The sequence below is a fragment of the Trichosurus vulpecula genome, chromosome 8 (genome assembly GCF_011100635.1).
Source record: "Trichosurus vulpecula isolate mTriVul1 chromosome 8, mTriVul1.pri, whole genome shotgun sequence".
NCBI lineage: Eukaryota > Metazoa > Chordata > Mammalia > Diprotodontia > Phalangeridae > Trichosurus > Trichosurus vulpecula.
The window spans coordinates 134,462,137-134,488,909 of NC_050580.1; the positions used below are offsets into that span (position 1 = coordinate 134,462,137).

The 26,773-nt window shown below is 39.0% G+C and overlaps 1 pseudogene; it reads left to right on the forward strand.

The window, feature by feature from the left end:
- Nucleotides 1-9,132: 9,132 nt before the first annotated feature.
- LOC118829628 lies at nt 9,133-26,564 on the forward strand (annotated as a pseudogene).
- Nucleotides 26,565-26,773: the final 209 nt, after the last annotated feature.

A 26,773-nucleotide genomic window follows, 5' to 3' on the forward strand; every position in this document is an offset into this window, starting at 1 on the left:
ACAGCATTTCTTATTAACTGTCTTATTTCCATTTATACAACTACCACTCCAATTCAGGGCTTTGTTATATTTTCCTTTGACTATTGTCTTAATAGCTAGCTTTTAGAACACATTAAGGCTTGGAAAAAGCTTTGTGTATATTATCTTATTTGATCTTCATAACAACTCTGGGAGGTAGGATGCTGTTATTATTCTCATTTTAAAAAATGAGGAAACTGAAGCTGAGAGAGTTTTAAGTGACTTGTCCAGGGTCACACCATTGTTAAGTGTCTAAGGCAGGATTATTGCTCAGGTTTTCCTGACCACAGATCTAACACTCTATCCTCTGGCCATTGTAATAGACTTTTACATGGTTACCACCTCATCTAATCCATCTTCTTCACCAATTTTCCTAAGACACAAATCTGGTTCTGTTATTCCTTTGCTAAACAAACAACAAACAAACAAAATCTTCAATGTCTCTGTACTTCCTTAGTACAAAATATAAATTCTTCATCCTGGAATTTAAGAGTTCTATAGTCTAGGTCCAATTTACCTGTCTAGCCCTAATATACATTATTATCCTTCACATTGACTATATTCCAGCCACCTGAACTGTTAACTTGTCTCTGAATTTGACATTCAGACTCTCACTTTCATGAATTTGCCCAAGCTATTCCTGATATCAGAAATGTACTCTCAAATCAAATCTACTAATTTAAATCTGTATCTTCCTCCAAAGCTCAGCTATAATACTACTTTCTCCATAAAATCTTTGCTGAATCCCCCTCCTCAGCTGTTAGAGGGCTTTGTCTCTTCAAATTGCTTTCTGTAGTGTCGAGCTTTGTATTGGCAACCAAAAATGGGCTCCTTAGCACTTAGTCAACAAGTGCCCTTGACTAGTTTGGCTTTTTCCCCTGAACTGAATGCTGTTTGTATGTTGGACTGGAGTAAGCTTGTCGGCCCCTTCACCTTGCTTCCCTTGCTTAAGCTGATGGAAAGAACCTGTGCTTTCCCGGTCAACCCCTTCACCTTGCTTAAGCAGATTGAAAGAACCTGTGCTTTCCCCAGCGTACCTTACACCCCCGCAGAAGCTGGATGGTTAAAAGCAGCTCCCATTGGAGCCAGAGGCTGCTACAGCCACAGCCACAGCCACAGCTGCAGCCGCAGCCGCAGCCGCAGCCGCAGTCACAGCCACAGCCACAGCCACAGGTGAAGCAGGAGCTGCCAGTAGCAGAGCTGACCTACGGGAGGAAGCTGAACAAAGACTTCAGGCCAGTGGGTAATCTTTTTACCATAGAGGGGGAAGCATGATTTTGCTTTATGCAATCATGCTTCTCTGTAGCCTCCTGGTTACTCTTTCAAGGAGTACTTATTGGGCCTGGAAACTTTTCATTAATATGTCAAAATGGGGATGCTGGTTCATGGGTTGGTTACTGTGGAGCCTAAATATATGTTTTGATTCTTCTGCCTTCTACTTTGAGAGTTTCTTATATCCGGCGGTTCCGAACCTTTCAGACATGTTTATGATCCTCTTTGAGATTATAAACTCTGCCCTCCTAATACATTTGGCGACGAGGATGGGATCGCTAGGTATAAGATCTCTATTTAGAAGCAGAACAATTTCAGAGGAAGAGATGAATATCCCAGGATGGGAGGATCCATTTTATTCCTCCCTAGCAAAAGAATTGGCTAAAAAAGCTGGACCCTGTGAAAACTGGGAACCAAGGCTACGGAGAGGAGATCCTAGGGATTTGGAAAAGTCTTTACAAGAAGTTGGGATTCAGTCAGGGGCATCACTATCTAGGCAAAGCTGGATAGTGTTATCAGCCTACCGGCTAGTATACGAAAGATTGAGATTAAGTGAAAGACATGGGGGCACTCCTACCCCACAGCAAGAAGGGGAATTTCAGATAGCAGGAGACCAAACTGACTCAAATGAGAACTTTTGTATTAATGTGGCTAAGAGCAACAGGAGACCAAAAAAGCCCAGAGTGCATTTCAACCCAGCCCAGAAAGAGCCTGACTGCCTGCTTCGTCCTAGCCATGGTGGCAGAGGAAGTGAGTGGGGGGAAAATGAGACAACATTAGGGGCTGAGGCACAAAACACTACTAGGGTTCAGGATGTCCCTCACACAGAGAATAGGAGATGGTTAAATGATCAGACAAGGGCTCGACCCCTACAAAGGAGGAAGACAGAAACCCGAGGTGAAGATTCAGTTACAAGGGAAATTCAGGAAGATTTCTCACCGCAAGAGGTCACAGATATTTTGAGTAGATTCAGCCAAAGAATAGGAGAACCATTAATATCTTGGATGGTAAGATTCAGCGATCAAGGGGCCAGTGGAATATCAGTAGATAGGACAGACTGTATGAGATTCATAGGTATCAACCATGATCCTCTAGTTCAACAAGCTTTTAGGGAACATCATCAGCAAGGAGATGGTGATAGCAGGACTACTCTGTTGGCATTAGCCGCTGTGGGATGCAATAAGAGATATGCTACTGATTCTATGTGGCCCACTGAGCACAGACCCTGGTATTCACTTAGAGATTGTATCATGAGACTAAAGGAGGAGGTGATGAAGACTGCCATTATGATAGGAACCGCAGACAAATATTACAATGATCCAATGGGACTGCCTCATAGGAATTTAATAATTAGGACAGCTCCCCCTGCTTATAAACAACTAATTTTGAATTTATTACTTGGAGAAGTAGGGAGCCGTCTTACAACAGTGATAAATAAGATTTTACAGTTATATGACTTAGGTGACTGGGGAAGGGATAGATCTCCTCGAGAGAGAAGGGTGAATAACCAGCAAACTTGGCGCCAAAGGAGAGTAACAAGGAAAGAAATGTTTACTGCTCTATTGAGAGCAGGGGTAGGTTTTGAAATGATAGATGGAATTCCAACCAATGAATTATATAGAATGTATAGAGATAAAGGACTTGATAACAGGAGAAATAGGGAAATAAGAACTGCTCCTGCAAGCCCACAAGCCACTCAGAGTGAAGGTGACCTTGTGTGATTAACGGATGAAAACTTGAACATCTGGGGAAAGGCTGGGAGGACAATCCTAGTCTCTATCTAGGATGGGATCCTCTTAGTTTAATTTTCCCATTGTGTTTCCTTGTACATCTGGGGAAAGGCTGAGAGGACAATCTTAGTCTCTATCTAGGGTGGGACCCTCTTGGCTTCCTCATTATGTTCCTTTTGAAAAGAAACATTTCCCACCTGAGTTTGGCTCTGATGTTGGATCTTTGCATAACTGAAATCTCAACCAAACTTGAGATGATTTTATTTGAAGGATAATAGTCCATACTTGTCTACTCTTTTTGTCCTTTGTTTTGGCTAACGTTGTTGCTAGTTCTGTTTCCTTTAGGCTTAAGCACCCTGCACTTTCTGGTGACTGCCTAAGCACATAGCATTCTTGGAATTCCTGCCATCTCGTTAAAGAACTGACCTCTGGAATGGGACTTTTTGGGGGCAGGGCCATCTCTACATCCAATTTCAGCATGAAGAAGCTATGGAAAATGAGACCTTCACCCCTTACCCCAAGATTTTGAGCCCCAATCATTCAAGGGGGGGTGGGAATGATGATAGTGTTCTATGTTTACTTATTTTGTGTTATCTTTGCTATGTTTTATTATTATGATATTATTGATCCTATGTAATGGATACAAGGATTTAGGGGTGGACATTTGAATTATTAATAATTATTTTGGGGATGATTGATTGAAGAGATTATCTTGCTGGGACCTAGGGGTGGATCACATTTGAATCGTAAACCAATATTTAGGAATGTCACCAAATGATATGTTTTGCTTTATAATGAATGATATGTTTTAGTTTCCTTTGTAATTGGATCACAATGTATGTTCTAGGATACATGGCTGATTAGATTATGTATCCTATAACAAGGGGTGGAGTGTATTGGCAACCAAAAATGGGCTCCTTAGCACTTAGTCAACAAGTGCCCTTGACTAGTTTGGCTTTTTCCCCTGAACTGAATGCTGTTTGTATGTTGGACTGGAGTAAGCTTGTCGGCCCCTTCACCTTGCTTCCCTTGCTTAAGCTGATGGAAAGAACCTGTGCTTTCCCGGTCAACCCCTTCACCTTGCTTAAGCAGATTGAAAGAACCTGTGCTTTCCCCAGCGTACCTTACACCCCCGCAGAAGCTGGATGGTTAAAAGCAGCTCCCATTGGAGCCAGAGGCTGCTACAGCCACAGCCACAGCTGCAGCCGCAGCCGCAGCCGCAGCCGCAGTCACAGCCACAGCCACAGCTGAAGCAGGAGCTGCCAGTAGCAGAGCTGACCTACGGGAGGAAGCTGAACAAAGACTTCAGGCCAGTGGGTAATCTTTTTACCATAGAGGGGGAAGCATGATTTTGCTTTATGCAATCATGCTTCTCTGTAGCCTCCTGGTTACTCTTTCAAGGCGTACTTATTGGGCCTGGAAACTTTTCATTAATATGTCAAAATGGGGATGCTGGTTCATGGGTTGGTTACTGTGGAGCCTAAATATATGTTTTGATTCTTCTGCCTTCTACTTTGAGAGTTTCTTATATCCGGCGGTTCCGAACCTTTCAGACATGTTTATGATCCTCTTTGAGATTATAAACTCTGCCCTCCTAATACAAGCTTGGAGTCAGGAAGACCTGAGTTCAAATTTGGCCTCAGACGCTTACTAGCTGTGTGGCCCTGGGCAAGTCACCTAACTTCTGTTTGTGTTAATCTACTGGAGAAGGAAATGACAATCCACTCCAGTATCTTTGCCAAGAAAATCCCATGGACAGCACTGATAAACTGTGGGCCATGGGGTCATGAAGAATCAGAGGTGCCTAAAACAACTAAACAAACAAACAAAAATATCCTTAGAAATTATTTCTTTTCAAGCAGAATGTAAACCCTTTGAAAAGAGGGACTGTTTCATTTTTATCTTTGTTTCCCAGCATCTTGTAGAGTACCTTGCATACAAGAGATGCTTAATAAATTTATGTTGAATTGAATTGAGTTGCCAAGGGTGGGGCCAAAGATGGTTGGGATGGAATAAAAGAGACCAGCAGATTACTGGATTGAAGTTCAGTTCTGGAGGGTCATTTAGTATGCTAGGGATGTAGTTCTAGGCTTTCTTCTGTGATATACCAGAAACATTTGCCACCTGCCTGAAAGTACCACTCTATATTCCACCAGCTCTTCCTTGCCTACCTCCCTAATGGCATCTCTAGTGCCTCTGGATGGCTGTTCCAAGAATTGCTTTATTCTTCTCTATTTAACACACTGAGCTCTAATGCTGTTCATAGCACAGCAGTGTATGCTATGAGTATATATGTACAGTGCTCTTAAATGTACCATTTGTTTTGATGTATGACAAATTATATGTGGGCCCTCCAAGGACCTACTAGAATTGCTTCACACCACCTGTCAGAAGCATAACCATACACATGTTCCACTTTTGTTTTTATGATTTTCTAATTACCTCTGTATACACATTATAACTCTATTTATAACCATGGCTATGTGGCAAGGTTCTTCACAAATTAACCATTAGCTGGTATTTGCTCATTTTTTTTGGCCAATTGTATTAATAAAGGATCTAGGCATCATAATTAAGGGATTGAAAGGTGACTGACGCCAAATAGCTACAGAGACTTGGAAACCTGAGTAAACTGAAAACCATGTGATTAACAGAGTTTTCTGTGAATGAGCGAGGTGTGTGTGTGTGTGTGTGTGTGTGTGTGTCTTTGTTCACCTCCAGATTTTCTGAATTTGTGTCCAAGGTCAATCTCTATTTAACCACAGCACTCCATAATGGCAAAAAGCTAATAGTGAGGAACTTGACCATAGAAGAAAAACCCTTCAGTTTGATTTTCTCTGCTTAAGTTGCTTATTTATGTGAATGGGCAGACCAAGAAGAATGCTTTTTAGTCGCTAACTAAATGCTTTAAACTTATTTCTAGTCTCAAAGTTTTTCAGGAAAATTGGCCTAAGTCCAGAGATGATGAGGGATTTTTAGTTTCCCAAGTGCTGCTAGTAACTGAGGAGGCAGAGGAGAACTGTTATTGACTCAGGCACAAAACTCTTAAAAGTTGGTCAAGGCCAAAGTTTGGGATGAATTCCTTACTTTTAGTATCACTTTGAAGTATATAAAAGAGGAACTGCCAGATTGTAGATATATTTAGTCTCTATGTTGTTGAGGAGGATGGTGAGTGTGGAGGAGGAATGCTATATCCTAAGACAATAAGAATGTACTTTTTGTGGAAAAAAAGTTAATATCTTGCTAGAAGAGAGGAAAAGGAGGTGGGAAAGAGCAATGGTTTTCAATTGTGTAGAATGGGGATTTAGTCCCACCACCCCAACTGGATTTCAATCTTGGGCAAGTTCTTTGGCTTCATGATACAGTAGAAAGAAGACTGACTCCCAAGTCAGAGGACTTGTGTTTAAATCTTACCTTGTGTGGCCTTGAGAAATTCAGCTAACTGTCCCAAGTCCCCACTCTTTCTATAAAATGAGGAGGCAAGACTGGATATACTTTCAGTTCCCTTCTAGCTCTGGATGCTATGAGTGTTGCAAATGGGTACAAGAAAGAGAGAATACAAATCCTGGAAAATATTCCATCTCTTCTAACTTGTTTATTGTTTCTGTTAGCAAATTTATGACAACAAATTGTAGCATTTGAAGATAACCTCTTCATTAGCAGAGGGCTCATTTTATAGAATTGACTAATATGAAGGATGCAGGTTTTATTTATAAATTCTGATTTAGTTTCAGAATAGGACAGGCTCATTTCAGAATTAAAGGGGAATTTAAAGATCATGCTGTCTACTACCAGGGGTGTACTAGAGCTGGCTATTTTAGGCTTGTGAGAACCAATTATTAAAATTTCAGTGTAAGCATTTACATTTCAGAAATCGACAAACCCTACAAATTAGGGTTTGATTTACTGTTTTACTCATTGTCTAGGTGACTACATGTGGTGTTGCACACTAAATCTCTGAAAACTGCCCACTCCTTTTCTGTTCCACTGTTGCCAACCATGTATTGGCTCAGCTTTCCCTCCAAGTTGGAAACAATCTGTTCACTCAAGGAGAAACACTCTAATCTGTTGACATTAAATCTTCTGGTGGTTGTCTTGCCTTGGGGCTACTGCTTTTGTTGAATGCGAAAGTTCAGTTTGGGAAGGATAAGTCTATGATTGGTCCAGCACTCTTCGCCACACATCACCTTTGTTTTTCACACATCCTGTCTGTCTCTTCTTCTTAAAATGACATAGTCTATTAAATGTCCATGTTTGCTGTGAGAATGCATCCATGAAGTTTTGTTGCATTTAGGATAACAGAAGATAGTGTTAGTGATAAGGAAGTTATGAGATATACAAGTATTTAGTAGTAAGTTACCATTGCTGTTGCTGTTTTTGACTCCATTCTTCCCAAGGACTCCCTGCCAAAGTCTGATACTCTGTGCCTACTCCAGCATTAAAGTTACCCAGAATTACAAGCTTGTCCTCTTTTAGCACATTTATGATAAGGGCCTCTAGGTCTTCATAAAATTTTTCCTTAACCTCATCAGGGTTTGTCCTGGTGGGAGCATATACACTCATAATGATGGCATGGCACTTTCTTGCACATTGCATTGTCATGAGCCTGTCATTTACTTTTTGGGGGGAGGCATACATGCTTGTTGACTAAATTAGATTTGATTGTGAGATCTATGCCAGCTTCACAGCATTCCTCCTAACATCATCCACTCCAGAAAAACATCAGAATTGATTTGATGAAAATGATGGGGAAATTCACAGGTTACTAAATGAAAAATGAGAACACCACAGAATTTACTAATAGGATAGTTTATCTATCTCTACAAAGGTAATATTTAACTCCATCAAAAGTAAAGTGCAAGTGAAGCTTAGAAGAGATAAGTTGAATACTTCCATAGTGTTCTCAACATACTATCATCAAGCAAGGCTGAAGCCACTGACCATATAACTCAGGCCAAAGTCAATCCCTCTCTGGCCAAACTTCCAACTAATAAAGAGGTTTTGAATGACATTAGGCTCCTCTTGTGTGGCAAAGTGACAGGTAATGATTTTATTTGAGGTGAGATCTACAAGGCAGGGGGTCCACTGCTCATACAAAAGCTAACTGAAATCTTCTGGGTTATATGGCAAGAAGACGTTGTCCCTCGGGCGTTCAAGGACACCTCCATTGTCCATCTCCATAAAGATAAAGGAAATAGATTGTCCTGTGATAATCACAAGGGGGTCTTTCTCTTAGTTACTGCTGGCAAGATTTTTGGCAGAATCCTTCATAGACTGATCCTTCACTTGGAAAATGATCATCTACCTGAAATCTAGTGTGGTTTCAGAAAGGGCCGAGGAATGGTCAGTATGGTGTTTGCTGCCCAACAATGCCAGGAGAAATGCCAGGAGCAGAATAGAGGTCTGTACACAACATTCATCAATCTGACCAAGGCCTTTGATACTTTCAGTTGTGACGTCTGTAAGGTTAATGGGGAGTAAAGTCTTCCCTGCCCGTTAATAGGCCTCATATGGAGCCCATTAAGGGAAGCTTGCTTAGGGGAAGCTTGCTTGAAGGAAGGCTTCCACATTTTTTGTTAATTTCTAATTAGGCAGTGAGCCTAAAGAGTATATATTCTGAGAGGTGAGCTTTTGCTTTGGGGGCTCGCTTATGAGAAAGATGTTGTGATTCCCTGGTGAAGACTCTGAGTGGCTGTATATTCAGAGCTCCCCAACTCCTCAGAGGTAAAGGCTCTCTCGATGCAGTGGTGGATGTAAAGCTTTGATTCAGGCAGTAAAGTCCTGTCTTTTAGTCTTTATTTCTCTCTTATATATTTCCTGTGTTTGTATTTTATGTGATTAAAAAAGAAAGATTGTTGACCCCTGAAACAGTAAAGCAGATAAAAGAACCCGCACTAGCAGCCATCCGGGGTATACCAGTGTGGTTGTTGTTACAAGTCTTATGGAAAATTATGTCAAAATTTGCTTGCCTAGAGAAGTTCATTCATTTTGTATGCTAATTTCATGACCGTATGCTTGCATGGTTCTGGAAAATGGATGATGCACTTGTGCTTTCCCAGTCACCAATGGAGTGAAGTAGGGCTGTGTGCTTCCTCCCATGCTTTCTAGCATGATGTTTTCAGTGATGCTGTCAGATACCTTCAGCAAGGATGAAACTGACATCAAGGTCAGTTACTTCAGGTAAATTATTTAACTTGAAAAGGCTACAAACCAAGACTAAAATTGAGAGAGAGTTGGTGTGCAGCTTTTTGTTTGCAGATAACTGTATACTTGGTGTAGTCTCTGAGGCTGAGATGTGACAGAATATGGATTGATTCTCTGCCACTTGTGCTAATTTTGGCCTGAAAATTAATACCAAGAAGACAGAGATTCTCGACCAGCTACTGCTGGTTACCCCATAGGTTACCCCAAATGGAGAAATTTTTAATGCCATGGTTAATTTCACTTACCTTGATAGTATACTTTCCAAGGATGTATACATAGATGATGAGGTTGGTGCACACATTGGAAGAGCTAGCTCAATGCTTGGGAGGATCCGAAGAAGAGTGTGGGAGGAAAGAGGTATTAGGCTACCTACCAAACTGAAGGACTTCAGAGCCATTGTTTTGACCTCATTGTCTTTTGCCTATGAAACCTGGACAGTACACCAATACCTTTCAGGAAACTGAACACTTCCATTTGAATTGTCTTAGGAAGATTTTGAAGATCATCTGGCAAAATAAGCTACCAAATACTGAGGTACTTTCCCAAGTTGAACTGCCAAGCATTCATACACTACTGCAGAGAGCACAACTCTGATGGATGGGCTGGTCATGCTGTTTGAATACCAAACATATATTTGCCTAAAAGACTATTTTATGGTGAATTCATGCACGGTGGTCAGAAGCCATAAAAGGACACTCTCAAGGTCTCTCTGAAGAACTTTGGAATTGATTGCACAACACTGCCCAGCATAGTGTGCCCACATCAAAGAAGGCACTATGCTCTGTGAACAAAGCAGAATTCAGCTCAAAAGAAATGTGAGATGTGCAAATTTAGAGACATTCTACTTCTAAATGTTAATACAGACTATTTGTGTTTAACCTGTGGTAGAGCCTTCTGAGTCATATTGGTCTGATCAGCCACAGTCAGGCACACTGTATTCTCACCCCAATATAGTGATGTCATATTGGTCCTCTTCAAGTATAAAGGACAACAACCAACTACCGATCAGCTAGACTTAAGAAAATAGTGACTAAAATAATAATAATAATGCACATTATACATAAAAATATGTGCTTACACATTTTTAAAATGAGAGGTGGTTGTTAAACATTTATTAGTACATTCCTAAATTCCAACACCTTTGTCATTACAGATGAGAAAAGTAAAAGCAAGGTTAAGCCACTTGAGGTTTTTTTCCCATTATATCATACTTCTGATACTTTATTTTTAGTTGCCATGGTAGAACCAGGGCTGAATCTAGGGAAATTTTAAAAAATTATTGTCTGAAATGTCATAATTTTATAGAATCAAACAACCATATTTTAAATTTGTTCTCTTTATGAGTTGTATATGTAATTAGACTTTTAAAAAATATACACTCTTTTTGGAGTAAGACCTGGAAGTGCCAGCATTCTTGGAGAATCTTGTTCTTATATTTCAATTTGAAATCAGCATGTTCAGATTAGATTTCCATCCCAATTGAAACTATTTCAGAGATTCAATTTCAGCTTTGTATAAGATGCAAGAGAATTACTTTGCAGAGTTGAAAAAGAAAACATTTCTGTATATATTACAAATCCTGCCCATGCGAGTGAGTGATACCTGCTTACCTATTCTGAAAACCATCAAGAGATAGACACACCTGTACTGTCATAGGTACAACAATAGGCACATGAGCTTCTACTATTACTTTCCCACTCACTCTAGAGGACTTTAACCCTGAGGATTGTCATTCCATTGGTGATTCAATAGTAAGCAAAACAATATTATGCTAGAAAGATACTTAAATATTTTATTGCTGTATTTAGGTTTTTATATCACCTTCATTTGCATATAAATATTTCCCACATCCCTACCTAGAATGCGATCCTGGAAACACAGAATAAAAAAGAAAGAAAAACAGTTCAGGAAAGTTAACCAGTACAAGTAAATGTGACTGTCTATACCATATTCTGACTACATAGTCTATCACCTCTACAAAGAAGGGAAGCTGTTCTTCCAAGCACACATCATCATCTGGAGTGTATGTAAAAGAGCTACAATTTGTATTTTTTCCTGTGTGGATGACTAAGTCAATCTTTTTGAATAGCCATAGGGGAGCTCTTGTGGTGTTTCTATATCTTGTCACAGACAGTGCAAAATTCTCCAAAACGGGGGCCCTCAAGTGAAGTTCCTTGCTATGAGTTCAATCTATATTTTCTCTTTGAATTTTTACCTCTGGAGCTTGACAGTTATATTTCTGGTTGAGTTAAATCACAGACTCACCTCTGATGATGTTCTATTTTTTCTATTTAGTTCCCTTACATCTTTCAGTTTAACGGTTTACTTATAGTTTTCATTTATAACTTCTTAAAATTTGTTATTTCAGTTTTGTTTCTATTTCTTCATATTTTTCCCCAGAGGGGACCTTACTCCTCAGACTATCTTGCTTTGCACTATATTCCTGAAAAATTGTTTTTAATTATACTTATCTCATACCCACTTCTAATTTTGCTGTAGTTTGGAATTCCTTTAATAGTTTGGTTATATCATGATTTTAGACTTCTATTTTCTCATCTTTTTTCAGATTAGCTCCTGTTTTCCTAATTTTCAACCTAAGTCATCAATTCACTTTTTTTTTTCATTCAGTATGCCAGAACTTTAAAACTCATTTGCCAGTTCTAAAAATAACAAAAGTAATTTAAGGATCTTTTGAATAATAGTGACATTTTTTAAGTAAGTCAATAGGCTCTCAGATTAACTAATTTGAAAAGCAGTCCTGATTTAGATATATAAGTTCCAAGATGTTTATTTTTATTGGTTATTACTTTATAGTCTACCATATCTTATAATATTATATTTTTGTTTTGTTTTATTTTTGGATAGAGACCTGGGATTTCATTGTCATAGGGAGTTCTCATGAGTGACTCCCTCTTCCAGTAAAAGGATAATAATTGAATCAAAGGGAGCTGATGAGATCACTAAGAGAACCAGTACAGAAAGAAAAGAGAGGAAGACCTGAGACAGAGCCCTGTGGGACACCCTCAGTAGGAGTCATCTGGATGAAGATGCAGCAGTAAAGTAAAAGAAGGAGCTAAGGTTAGTTGGAGACAGGTAGGAGGAGAATCAGAAGAGAATAGTCTCAGGAACCTAGAAAGAAGTATTCATCAATAGTGTCAAAGGATGCAGAGAGGTCAAGATGAATAAGAACTGAGGAAAAAGCCAATGGGTTTGATGAGAGATTACTGGTAACTTTAGAGAGAGTGGTTTTGGTTGAATGATGAGATCAGAAGCCAGACTGTAGAGAGTCAAGAAGAGAGTGAGAGGAGAGGAAGTGGAGACATATATAGACAACTGTTTTCTCAGGGAGTTTTGTTACAAAAGGTAGGGAAAATTTGACACAATAGCAGAATGAAAGTATTAAGAGAGAGTTTTTTGAGGATGGGGAGACATGGGCATGTTTGTAGTCTTTAGGGAAGTGAACCAATAGGAGATTGAAAATAAGTGAGAGAACAGGGATAAAAAAAGGGGTCATTAGTCAGTGTAGATGGGGTGGAATGGAACCACATATGAAGGCAGAGGAGTTTGCCAAAACAAGGAGAAGGAGCAAATATTTGTCTTGGGAAATCAATGAAGGAGGAGATAGTGACAGAAGGCATCTGAGTGATACAAGATGAGAAGGGGAGAAGCAGGAATTCTTGGCGAATGACCTCAATTTTTTCAGTAAAATATGAAGCAAGGTTCTCAGCTAAGAAGGTTGGGAAGAGAGAGGGAGTCTCCCCTCAGAGGTTTGAGATGGGATGAAAAGTTTTGGAAGAGTCTTGTGGTGATAGAATAGTGAGTTATTGTAGAAGTATTGCCTAGCAGCTCTGAGGGCCCAGTTAAGGTTATGTCATGTAAATTTGTAGTGGACCCAGTCAGAATAGTTGCAATTTGAGAAACTAGAGTGAACTTGGAGCTCTAGGTGAACCCTCTGAGAAGGAACCAGCTGTGGAGGAAAGAGAGGCCTCAACTTCAGTCTTGTCCAGGCCTCCTTCCTCTCTCTTGCTTTTGACTGGAGAAGGACCTTCCAGCCTCAAAGAATCTGTAGGATGTGTCCTAAATGGCATCCTAGTATTAATTGGTGGCATTGTCTATGTTGGGGACCAAAGCCACACTAGCTTCATAACTGTACATGAAGCCCAGAAAAGAAACTACACCATGTATAAAGACAACTTCATGAGCCTCCCACAAATGGGAGTGAAGGGCTTGCAGCATTTAGAAGCTGTTTGTTAACATTTTTGTCAAATGTGCTCTATGTACTTGAGGGAGAGTGTGTCACTAAAATTGGGATGGTGTTCTATATCAAGTCTTATTTTACTACCTTAGTAAATGCCCCTTTCCAAATGCTACATAAATCTGACTAAGTGATTGCCAATTTATAATCTTCAGGGGAAGCATATTGGTGGTAACTTAAGCCAATGGCATTAGATAATCTATCCTTTACCCTTCAAGTAGAATCTTGGGATGGATTTGTAGCCAAGCTTTCCCAACCCAGCTAATCAGTGGGTGTGGGAATTGGGGAGAAAGGGATGCCTCAGAGCTCATATGGACTACATTTCGTAAGATCATAGAACTGAATCTGAAGGGTTACTTAGTTCAGTGTTTTCACGTTAAAGATGAAGAAACAGACTTAGAGAACTGAAGTTTCTTGCCTGATTAAAAGTTAATAAGCAGCAGAGCCAGGAATCAAGACCAACTTCTCTGATTCCACACCCAGAACCATATTGCATATTCATGAATTTCTGCTAGAATACTATGCTTAAGATCTAAATATAATATCCTTCATAGTTCCAAAAGCCTTTGCTCTGAATTTTTATTAAGAATCATGAAGTCACATAATCTACAGAAGGAATGTTGTCTCATGGGTAAAGTTATGTATCTATTAACACGACTGATTCTGTCTTTCCCAACTCAAAGGAGGTTCAAGGCATTGTAGATCAAATGCTTATAACTTCCTAGATCGTGACACAATTCATACCCCAGAAATAATGATCCCTGATAGTTCTAGAGACACTCAGGAGGATCAATAAAACCTTTTACCAATGGAACCTAAATTTTTCTAGGCTTCTTTGAGAATGCCTCGTCTCTAGAAAATCTCTACTCTGCCTTGGTATTCCCTAAAGTAATGAGTCCTCTGAGTGAGAAAATTATATTTTATCCAGCAAGCTGTAGAGCTGCCCTAAATTAATTACATATAAGCATCCAGCCAGCCACTTTGGTTCAGATAGTGCTTTTACTGTAATCTAGCAAAGTCCAGTGCATGGGTTTTATAGTCACTTCTGTCTCAGTTCAATTCATTGTTCAGAATTATGACCTCAGGAACACCAGTGAGTTCCCGATCGAAGATGACTCGGCTAAAATTAAAACAGGAAAGAAACTTGTTAAATGGTATCAGCGTTTATAATTTAAAATGGCTCTGTTATTAGATATTGTAAAAGCACAAAAGGTGATCTTGTACAGGGGTTGTAACCTCTGGCCCCATCTATACCAATTACAGTGTAATGTGTGGTGAATTTTTAATCTCATATAATTAAACACTGAATTAATTTTATAAAACTAAAAAGGCTTTTAAACCTTTATTAATCATCCTCTCAGAAGAATAAAATAAGTATATATTTCTCACTAGTTATGTTGTTACTGCCTAATTCATACAATGAATCAAATCCCCAGTTTTCTGTGGATTTGAGTGAGCTTAAAATATTTTGTCTAAGTTAGGTAGGATAATAAAATAAGAATTATTTAAAAACACTATTAAGATTATGTGAATTTGCTATTTGTCTTGATAGTATATTAAACCTTTAGAAAAATCAATTAACAGATGTTGGAATATGTCTGTTTTGGAAAAAAAGTGATGTTAACTTCTTCCCCACTTTCTTCTGCTTTTAAGAGCATCTTACCTCTCCTAAACTTCTCGAAGAAAGGCACTTCATATCTTATCATGAAAAAAAATTATATAAAGAGATTTTGAGCTTCATTGGACCTTATACATGAGTTAGTTGAGCAACCTTCTTTTATAGATAAGGAAACTGATGCCTAGAAAGGTTAAGGTACTTACTTCCAATCACATTACTAGTGATGACATCTGGAGTTCTAACCCAGTTCCTCTGATTGTAAATCTGTCACTTTTCCCATTGAATTGATATTTTTCCAAATGTCCTGTAAGTGCATGTGTGTGTGCAGTGCACACACACACACACACACACACACACACACTGGAGGTGGTTTTATTTGTTTTGTTTTTGTTTTTTTGTTTGTTTTTTTTACTGGATTCCATCAGTGAAGAGAGATGCTTAGCACAGTGGATAGAATGCTGGACTTGGAGTGAGGAAGTTCAAATCCCACTTCAGACCTGTAGAAGCTATGTGACTCCAGGCAAATCACTGAATCTCTCTCTAAGCATCAATTTCCTCATCTGTAAAATTGAAATATTAAAAGCAGCTATTTCATAGGTTGTACAAGGTTGCCCTCAGATTTTAAGCTTTATTAGGTTAAATTGCTGTAGGACTTTTTGGGACATACTATATATATGTAGCCATGTTAATAGACACATGGGATACTGGTAGAGGTAGTTTTATCAGCAAAAATTTGAGGTTGAAGGGCCTTCAGATCCACACAAGAGCATGGAATACTGGGGATGTGGAAGCACTCTTTGGAGAGGGGAAACATCTTACAAATACACATAAAAAAGTGAAGGATAGATTGACTATTACTATGCAGAACTGGAAGTGGGGAAGAAGGAAGGGAACATACATTTATTAAGGGCTTACTATGTGCCAGGCACTGTGTTAAGTACTTTGAAAATATCCCATTTGATCTGTACAACAACCCTTTGAAGTAGGGGCTATTCACAATTGAAGAAATTGAGGCAGTCAGAGGTTAAGTGATGTGCCGTAGGGTTATACAGCTAGTAAGTTCCAAATACTGATTTGAACTCGGGCCTTTATGACTCCAAGCCCAGTATTTAATACCTTGTGCCACCTAGCTACCACAGGTAGAACCCTTCCTTTCTCATTTGATCTGCTCAGTGAATGATCTGCGTAGACAAAACTTGGGCCTGATTGTGCCTACGTCCTGCTGTTGCTTGCGCATGGTGAATTTATCCACTTTCTATTTCCCCCTTCCTCCATACCTAACAGTTGCCTGACATTATCTGCCTTTTGGAATTTCTTGCTCTCTTAAGTCCTCTTTATTTGATGTTTGTACTTTGATGAATAGTTTTGCCTCCAAATAAAGAAAAAGCTACTATTTATTACACTGTGAGCAAGTGTGTACTATAAAAGGCATGGATATAAAGGGAAATAAAATGACTAGTGGGGATCTTTCACAGTGTATGGTAGAGCACAGAAGCTGGTCTCAGCTCAATGATAAGGGAAAGAAAATACTTCTCCTTTAATCCAGAAGCTTTGGGCTTTTTTTACTTTCCATAAAATTGTATAACTAAGCTCCTTAAACAGCAGGAGAAAAGTACAATGTGAAGCCATGGAACTAAATTGTCCTGGATTTTAGAGAAAAAAAAATAGATACCTATATCGATTTTTTTTATAACATATAGGGGCTCCATATATAAAGTATTTTATAAACTAAAAAGTACTGTATAAATGCTTGTTGTTGTTATTTATTATTATCATTATCTTTGTCATCATCATTATTATTTTCATCATTACCTTCTTGGTGGTTTATAGCCTTAAGAGAGTTGCCTGGAGCATTGAGAGGTTAAATGACTCCCCAGGGTCACACAGAGAGCAAGTGTTAGAGATACAACTTGAACCCAGAACTTCCAGACACTGAGGTCAACTCTATCTACAATGCTCTCTAGAGACTCAGAGTTGCCCAATTATCCAGACAAAATATAAACATGCATATATATATATATATACATATATATAGGCATGTATGTATGTTCTTTGATGAACATATGTGTTTGTTGTTTAGTCATTTTTTAATTGTGTCTAACTCTTCGTGATACCTTTTGGGGTTTTCTTGACAAAGATATTGGAGTAGTTTACTTCTCCATTTCTTTCTCCAGCTCATTTTACAGATGAGGAAACTGAGGCAAACAGGGTTAAGTGACTTACCCAGGGTCACACAGTTAATAAGTGTCTGACGCCAGATTTGAATCCAGGAAGATGAGTTTTCCTGACTCCAGACCCTGCACTATCCACTGTGCCACCTAACTGCCCAAATATATGTATATATGTAATACTTTTATATACATATGTGTGTGTGTGTATTCAGTCTTAAGTTGTGTTCCATTTGTGTGGGGAACTTGTACAAGGAAACTTTCTATTTTAAAAATATTTACCTGCAACTCTTCTGAAATTTTTATTCAGAAGGAATTGTCTGAGTCATTGAATGGTTAAATGACTTACCCAGGATCCCATGGCCAATACATGTCAGAGAGAAGATTTAAATTCAAATCCTCCTGTCAAGGCCCACTGTCTATTCACAAAGCACCTCAGTGACACATGTATAGAACACTGGCCCTGGAGTAAGAAAGACATGAGCTCAAATTCAGCCTTAGACAATCAGCTGTGTGACTCAGGACAAGTCACTTAACTTTGGTTGTTTTCGTTTCTTCATGTATAAAATGAGGAAAATAGCACTAGGGTTATTGTGAGGATGAAATAAGATCATATTTATAAAGCATTTTGCAAAGGTTAAAGTGCTCTATAAATGTTTGCTATTAAGACTTATTGCCTCTAATTTTTATTACAGGAACAAAAGTTTTTTTTCTTTAAAAATCTCAGTGAAAAATCCAACAAAATACTGAAGCATTATAATCTTTTCAGCTCTCTCCACTCACTCATTTGGTTGTAAGCAGAAGTAAGTGAAGTAGGTGATCCATAAATTATTTTCAGATATTGAAGCGATTCATAGAACAGAAAAGTGAAAGACCTCTTGCTTCAGAAAATGACTCTCTATAAAGAAATGTTCAATAAACATTAATTAACCCCCTATATTTGCCAGGTACTGTATTAGGCACTGGTAATAAAAGTGCAAGCAATGAAACAATCTCTACCTGTATTGAGCTTACATTCTAATGGAAGATAACACATATATATGTATATATGTGTATATATATATTGCATAAATAAAACATTAATAAATGCAAATATATACAAATTAGACATGTATAAAGCAGCTTTGAAGGAAGGATGCCAGCAGGTGGGGAGATCAGGAAATGACTCAAACAGAAGCTAGTGCTTGTCCTGAATCTTAAAGGGAGAGAAAGATTCTTTGAGGTAGGTAAAGTGAGAGTACATTCCAGGAACAGGGGAAGGCCATTGCAAAGGAATGAGGAAAGGAAATGAGGAGTCACATATGAGGACCGTAGAGAAGGACCATTTGGCTGGATTGCAGAATGTGAGAGGGAGAGTAATGTTCAATGAGGCTAGAATGGCTAAAATGGTAGACTGTGGCCTATTGTGAAGGCCTTTAAAAGCTAAATTGTCAGATTTATATCCTGTATTAGAGACAAGAGGAAGCCTTTGGAATTCATGGAATATGGGAGTCACATGGTCAGATCTGATTTGAAGAAAATTGTTTTGGCATTTGTTTTAGGTTGGACTGAAATGGGGAAAGATGATGGAGGATGTTGTTGCAATAATCTAGTTGAGAGGTGATGAAGGCTTGAATGAAGGTGTGAGAGCAGTGTGAGTGGACAGAAGGCATCAGATGTAAGAGACATTTTTGAGGTGCTAATGGCAAGATTTGATAACTGATTGGATAAGTAGTATAAGGAAGACTGAGGAGTTTAGGATAGTAGTAAGATTGTGAAACCGAGACTTTGGGTGGTAGTGCCTTTAATAGCAATAAGGAAGTCTGAAAGATATCTAATTCTCTCTTAAATTTTTTTTCTATTGACAAGTATCTGCTCTCCCTCCCTCCTTCTCCTCTCCCCCTTTAAAAAATAACCTGGCAAAAGAAAAAAACAAAACCCCTGCAACAAATATGCTGTTGAGCAAAAACACTTTCAGACAGTGAAGATGCTTTGAAATGATTATCTCATTTTTTATGTCTAGTTCATTATCTATCATGAGATGGGTAACATTATAAAACATTGGTCCTCTAAAAATAATGATTGTTCATTGCATTGATCAGAGTTCTTTAGTCAATCAAAAATATTTATTTCTATAATGTTGTTATAATATACGCATTCTTCTGGTTCTGTTCACTTCACTCTACATCAATTCAAAGTGAAGTTCAAGGGTTCCCACTCACCCCTCCACACTTTACCATTTTATAAACTTTTATTTATGCCCTGAGATGATGTGATATGAGTTGTCCCACATTCTTTCCCCTTTCTTCATTTCCTTTTTTAATCTCCTTTTCCTTTGTCATTTTAGGATAAAACATAGAAAAAGTCACTTTCCAGGATCTCAGAGACATGCTTGGAACTTGAAGACCTTATGTGTTCCCATTTGATCCAGGACAGTCTAACTGCCATCCCACTGGTGTGAGCTTGGGCTTTGGATTTGTGTCTGTGAAAGCTCTGAGTTCCGCACCTATAAGCCAACAGGAAAGCTCTGTTCAAAGTGGCCTTAGGTATCCCTCTATAGGCTGGGCTGGATGCTGAAACTGAGACACTGCTTTGAGCTTGGTACATTATTCATGGCCTCTTTACCTGGAAAAATCAAGGCCACTGTTTAGGTTGCCTTCTCACTTCATCCTGGATCTGCAATTCAGGATTGGGTGGTGGGCCACAAAATTGCCAATTGGCCCATGTCTCCATTGCAGTGTCCTGGTATCAGTCTGGAAGTATCCCAGTACAGGTCTGCAAGCTCCTTTTGTGTTAATGGACAGCCTCTCCTTGAGTACTAGAATGCTTCCCCTACCAAGTATTCCTGCCCTGATTCTGTCCCCAGAGATCTCTCTCTCTCCCTATGCTGACCTGGCCTATGCCAAACTAGGCTGTACGAAAGACAACCTATGACTTTTTTCTGGAATTCTACTTCAAGATTAAATCAGGTATATTTTATAGATTTGTTTGGAGAAGCTGCATTGCTTCTTTTTACTCTGTCTTCTTGACTTCCAAACTCCCCTCTATTTTTTTTTGGAGGGGGGAAGCCAGGGCAATTGGGGTTAAGTGACTTGCCCAAGGTCACACAACTAGTAAATGTGTCAAGTGTCTGAGGCCAGATTTGAACTCAGGTCCTCCTGACTCCCGGGCCTGTGCTCTACTCACTGTGCCACCTAGCTGCCCCTTCCTAACTTCCCTATGACCTCTGGTCATGTCATAGTCCTTAGGGAATTTTATATCATCCCTGTCCCTCTAACCCGTTAGAATGCAAATGCTTCATCTTTATTAAATTTACAAGTATGATTATCTTATGATCTGGCTGCATTCATCTTTTTGTATTTCTCTTTACTATCAAGTTTATATTTCAAAATTTCTATGCAACTCTACTCTTTTCCTCAGGAATCTTGGGAGTCATCTTTTTCATAAAAGGTCTATTCTGCAAAATCCTTATAGGATTATATTCATTTTTATGGGAAAAATTATTGTTGGTTGTAAGTCAATATCTCTTGCCTTTTGGAAGATCATATTCCGTGTTCTCTTCCTCTTTATGGCAGTAGCCACTAAATCTCATGTGATCTTGACTATGTCTCCTTAGCATAGGTACACTTTCTATACAGATGCTTGCAGTATTTGTCTTTTACCTAGAAGTTCTGGGCTTTGTCCATAACGTTCTTAAGAGATTTCATTTTAACGATTCTTTTAGGAGATGACTCTCTGAAATTTCACTTTGTCCACTTTTTCTAAGAGATCTGCACAGTTTCCTCTTATGATTTCTTGAAATAACATATCTAGATCTTTTTAAAGTTATGGCTTTCAGGGGCAGCTTGGTAGTGCAGTGAATAGAATGTCAGCTCTGGGTCAGAAGGACCTGAATTCAAATCCAGCCTTACACACTTACTAGCTGTGTGACCCCTGAGCAAGTCACTTAACCCTGATTGCCTCCAAAAATAAATGAATGAATGAACAAATGAACAAATAAATATTAGCTATAAAAAAGTTATGACTTTCAAGTAGTACAAATCTTGTGAAGCAGTTTTTGCTTGATCTACTTTCTAGATCAGTTATTTTTGATGTGAGAAAGCCTGAATTTTGGCAGGGGGTGATTTTCTCATAGGTATTTTGGAGTTCTGTTTTGGATTTGTGTCTTGGGCATCACTGGCCTTATAGTATCTTTTTTTTAAAAAGTCTTTATTTTCTTTAGCAATCTTTTAGTGATCTGCTCTGGGCAAGACAGCTTAGCTGGCCTAACTGGGAACTTTGAATTTTGATAATGTAATTCAGGATCCTCTAGAAGGCCACTCTGAATCTGCTTTCCTGGGTGAAGAACTGAGCCAAAGATCTGCTCTAGGAGATACACACTGGGTCTCTACTCTAGGCTCTGAGCTGTTGGCCTGGGCTGGGGTTGAGTTCAAGAACAGCTGTTCTCATCCCTGTGCTGCAGGCATAGCTCAAAGCCCTTGGCATTGGGTCCAGGCTTCAGACTCTCTTGACAGTCTGATATCTCACCATTTAATCCTTTTCAACAAGGAGAGTTGCAAAGTTCAGGCACCGATCACAGCTAGGATGAACTGGAGATTATGTGCATGTATAATATACACATATTTAAAATATAGGTTGAACATGATACATTATAAATGTGAAATCTCCGTTGTTCTAACCCCCCCCCCCCCAACCTCCTTCCCTCTACCCCAGCAAACTATGCTTGTTCTTGCTCTAAGTCTTAATATCCTCTCTCCTTGGAATGCATCTAGCTCGATACCTTGGCAGATAAAAAATACTTAAATAATATGTGTTGAAGTGAATTGAATTGAACTGAATTGATCTGGATTATTTATTAGGAGTCTCCCTTGAAGTTAAAAACGAATCTAACTTTTAGCAATGAATTTCAACAGATAAACATCTAAGCACATGAACTGTGCCCTAATCCATTACTAGTAGAATAAGTCCAGAAAGTGAGCCAGAACTAGACATTTTTCTGAATGTTACAAGCCAAGTGTGAGGCATGCCACTGCTAATTTACCTGAAAAAAATGGGCTCTATAAGTTTGCTAGCAAATCATGGATTGAAGGGAAGAATAAACACATTAAAAAGCAAAATATTTTTTTTCCTTTTACTCCTCTGAGTTGTTTTCTTTTTAATTCCATGTTTCCCCATTTCCCTATTGATTTTAATTAATCTCACCCTAGAATCATGAGCCCTGTGAACTTGGAGAATTTTTTAATTTAAATAAATAAAAAGAGTCTACAAGTTTTTCCCAGATTGCCTGGCTTTAATAATAAATTACTGTTTTCTAGCAGGATCATATGCAGAACTCTGATTTTGTTTCTTCCTCTGTTCATATCCTGATAATTGAGGCTGAATTCCCTTGTCTTTAATATGCCATATATTCTCCACCTGGCAAAGGACTCAGACAGATACAGATAAATACCCTGTAGACATACAGACAGAGAAACTGCTGTAATTGCTTTCATAATGACTCTCAGACATCAAAGGAAGGCAAATAATGGTATTTAACACTGTTTCCATTCTTTAGCTGAAATGTAATTTTATAGAGTTATTGTCAGGCAGTACAGTGAACGTACAAGTACAACTGTCATATTCTGCTCATATTAATTAGCTGCCCATGAGAGGTCCAGGCTCGTAATGGCAAAGTTCTCCTCATTTCAGATGGTCTGATATTCAGACAGAACCATACGTACAATAGCTTGATTAACATAGTTGCTTAGATCAGGTTTTCCCTGGGAGTGTGTCAATTGGCATTTTGAAGAATCAATTAATTAGCACTCCAAATAATCCATTCCTGGGTTAATGAAAGTGTTTTGTACAGCTGCAAAAAGAAAAAAAAATCTTACTTGAAGAAAAACTAAACCCTTCCAAAATAGCAAGAGAAAAATTTAACATTTGGGAAGCTATATTGTCCATTTCAACATTCCAGTGAAAGTGTGTAAAAACAAATCCATTTAATTTACGTATGTAGCTTAACCCCCAAATATTGGGGTTTTGGCTTAGATTGTTTAAAGTGTGGCTCACATGAAGTTATGGAAATTGAAACTTTTATTTACTATTTTAGCTTGTGAGACCAGTAGATAGAGGGTCTTGATGTGAGGAAGATGTTTGTTCAAGTCTTGTCACTGATGTATACCAGCTGTGTGACCCTAGGAAAGTCATGTAACATCCAAGTTCTCCAGGCAACTGAACTTTCTGAGTCAGTGTATTGGAGTTGACGATTTCTGATTGTGGAGTTTCGATGATGGAAATTCTTTTTACTAATCAAACCATGTATACAGACTCTAATATCTCTATTTCCTAAGTGGCTAGCAATGCTATGATTTAAATAGGGTAAGAAAAACCTTATTTTACACCATTGGCTATAGTTTCTAACAATTAGACTTTGAAGGTAATATGTTCGCTAACTTTTCCAAAATGACAGTCTTATATAGTATTACATTTCAAATAGCCATGCTGTTCTGGGAATAATATTTGATTTTCATATAAGTGAGAATTACAGATGGAAGGTATAAATGTATTTTTAAGTTTACATTAAAGATATAATACATGTTTTTGAAATGAACTCAGTTTCTGGCAGAGTAAAATGATATTTGCAAACCACTTCCAATAGGTGCAATGGTTTCTTACATACAAAAGAAAATGTTTCTACAGTGGGAACTCCCAGTTATTCCTTTTTCTTCTTCAATTTGAGATGCATTTTATGTTTGTAATTAATGACAGATTATGAGCACTCTTTGAATTCCACAATCTTCCTAAGCGACTTCATAAAACCATGGCAGCTAGGTGACACAGTGGATAAAGTATTGGGCCTAGAGTCAAGAAGACTTGAATTCAAATCTGACTTTGGCTACTTATCAGCTGTGTGACCCTGAGCAAATCACTTAACTTCAGTCTGCCTCAGTTTTCTTAACTACGACATTAGCACTTATCTTGTATGGTTATTGTGAGGATCAATGAGATAATATTTGTAAAGTGTGCATAATAAAGTGCACAATACCTGGCACATAGTAGGTACTATATAAATGCTTATTCTTTCTCTTCTTTGCCCTTCTCTTTCCATTACAACAGTGTTCCTCAAGTGAGCCTCTCCTTTAACATTGTGAGCACAAATTGAGAGTGTTTTTACACAAATCTTTCCTCTTCAGGAATTTCATTAAATCAAACCAAATTGACTTTTGTTCCTTTTTTTCCTTCAGAATTTTGTAGCATTAAAATAGAAAATTAGTTTGTTAGTAGTTCAAATAGAGAGGAAATGTAAGTTTCATATCATGAAATCAGGTGTTCTTAGAGGTATATTCAATCCAGCTCTAACTTGCTTGGGAGAAAACGTTATTAAATTTTAGTTGTAGGAGGAGGGAGAAAAAATGGCATCCTGGTACTATAGTACCTGAAGTCCATCAGAGCTATGGTATTTATGCATCCCGACCAACTCATAGATATCCATAGACCATCCAGGCATATGGGCAGTAATTATGGAGCCTACGGGCAGCCTACTAATGTTGGCTATTTACAGGCTCAGACAACTGCAAAATATGAGAGGACTGTATGTGCAACCTCTAATGGATAGCTTCCAACAGGTTATACTATACCAAGTGCACCTCAGGTTTAACAGTCAGCCTGTTCAAGGATATGCTACAGGGGCCTACAATACCTCCGCCGCTACAGTTACAACCATTCAGCCATCACACAGAGCATAGACTGCATAAGGCACCCAGCCTGCTTACCCAATCTATGAGCAGCATGTAGCAACCACTATGTCCACAAGAACCCAGGATGGCAGCAAGTCTCCTGAGTCTAGTCAGCCTCCATATTTTATCACAGGCTATAGCCAAACCTAGCATAGGATATGGAAAGAGAAACCACAGCTACCCACAGGTGCCAGGCAGCTACCCCAGACAATCAGTCACCACGCCTCCATCCTATCCTCCAGTTGGGTATTGTTCTACCCAGCTGATTAGTTACGATCAGAGCAGTTACTCCCAGCAGAATGCCAATGGCAGCAGAGCAGCTATGGAGTGTAGAGTAACTATGTTCACCAGAGCAGCTAGGGGCAGCAGCCCCCCACTTAAAATTATCCACCCCCCCAACTGGACCCTACAGACAGGCTCTAAATCAATGTAGCCAACAGAACAGCAGCTGCGGGCAGTAGACTACATATTGGCAGGACTACCTCAGTCACATAGGTATATATGGGCAGGATTCTGGAAGCTTTTTTGGACCTGGAGAAAACCAGAGCATGAGTGGCCCTGATAACTGGGGCAGGGGAAGAGGTACATTTGATAGTGGAGGCATGAGTAGAGACATGTGGAGGAGGAGGAGGAGGAAGACATGGTGGTAGGGGGGCTGAAGAGTGAGGTGGCTTCAATAAGCCTGGTAGAAGGAAGGACCAGACCTTGACTTAGGCCCACCTGTAGATCCAGATGAAGACCCAGAAAACAGTGCAATTTGTGTAGAGGGACTCAAGGAAAATGTAACTGTTGATGAACCGGCAGACTTTTTTCAAACTGTGTGGGATTGTCAAGATGAACAAAAGGACTAGGCAGTTGATGATAGACATTTACTTAGACAAGGAAACTGGAAAACCAAAAGGAGATGCCACAGTATCCTGTGATGGCCCACATAAGATCTACTGCAAAGGCTCCAGTAGAATGGTTTGATAGGAGAGACTTCCAAGGTAGCAAACACAAAGTTTCTTTTGCTTGGAACAAACCATGAACAGCATGCCTTCCCCGAGAAGGCAGAAGGGATGGTTCCCACTCTCCAAAGAGGTCCTGAAGGGCTAAGGGGTCCTATGGGTAGAATGGGGGTGCAGAGAAGGAGACAGGGGAGATTTTCCACCAACAGGATCTGGGGAATCCTGAGGAAACCCCTCAGGAAGAGGAAATGTCTGGCACAGAGCAGGGGATTGGCAGTGTCCTAATCCAGGCTCTAGAAACTGGAATTTTGCATGCAAAAGTGCAATCAGTGTCAGGCCCCTAAGCCTGAGGGATTTCCTCTAGCATCCTTTCCACTTCCTGGTGATGATTGTGGCAGAGGTGGCCCTAGGGGTTTGAGGGGAGGGAGTGGTGGCCTCATGGACTATATTCAGAGGAGCCTGAAATGGAGACAGAGGTGACTCTGGGAGGCTGAGCAATAAATCAAGGAGGCTTTAGTGGAAAAAGAAGAAGAGGACCTGGCAGTCTTCCTATACCTCTCATGGAGCAAATGGAGAAAGACAAGGAGGGCATGGAGGACACAGAAAAACAGATAAAGGCAAGCATCATCAAGAATGCAGAGACAAGCCCTGCTAGATGCAGATTCCTCATAGAGCTGCATTTACTACCAGATCTATTTCATTTATTTATTTATTTAATTTTCTTGTTCACTCATTTATTTATTTATAATTTTATTTATTTTTATTTATTTATTTATTAATTCATATTTATAATGTTGACCACAACGATATGTTCATTCTCTGTCGGTACTTTAGTATTTTTCATCATTTGTGGAGAAACATTAA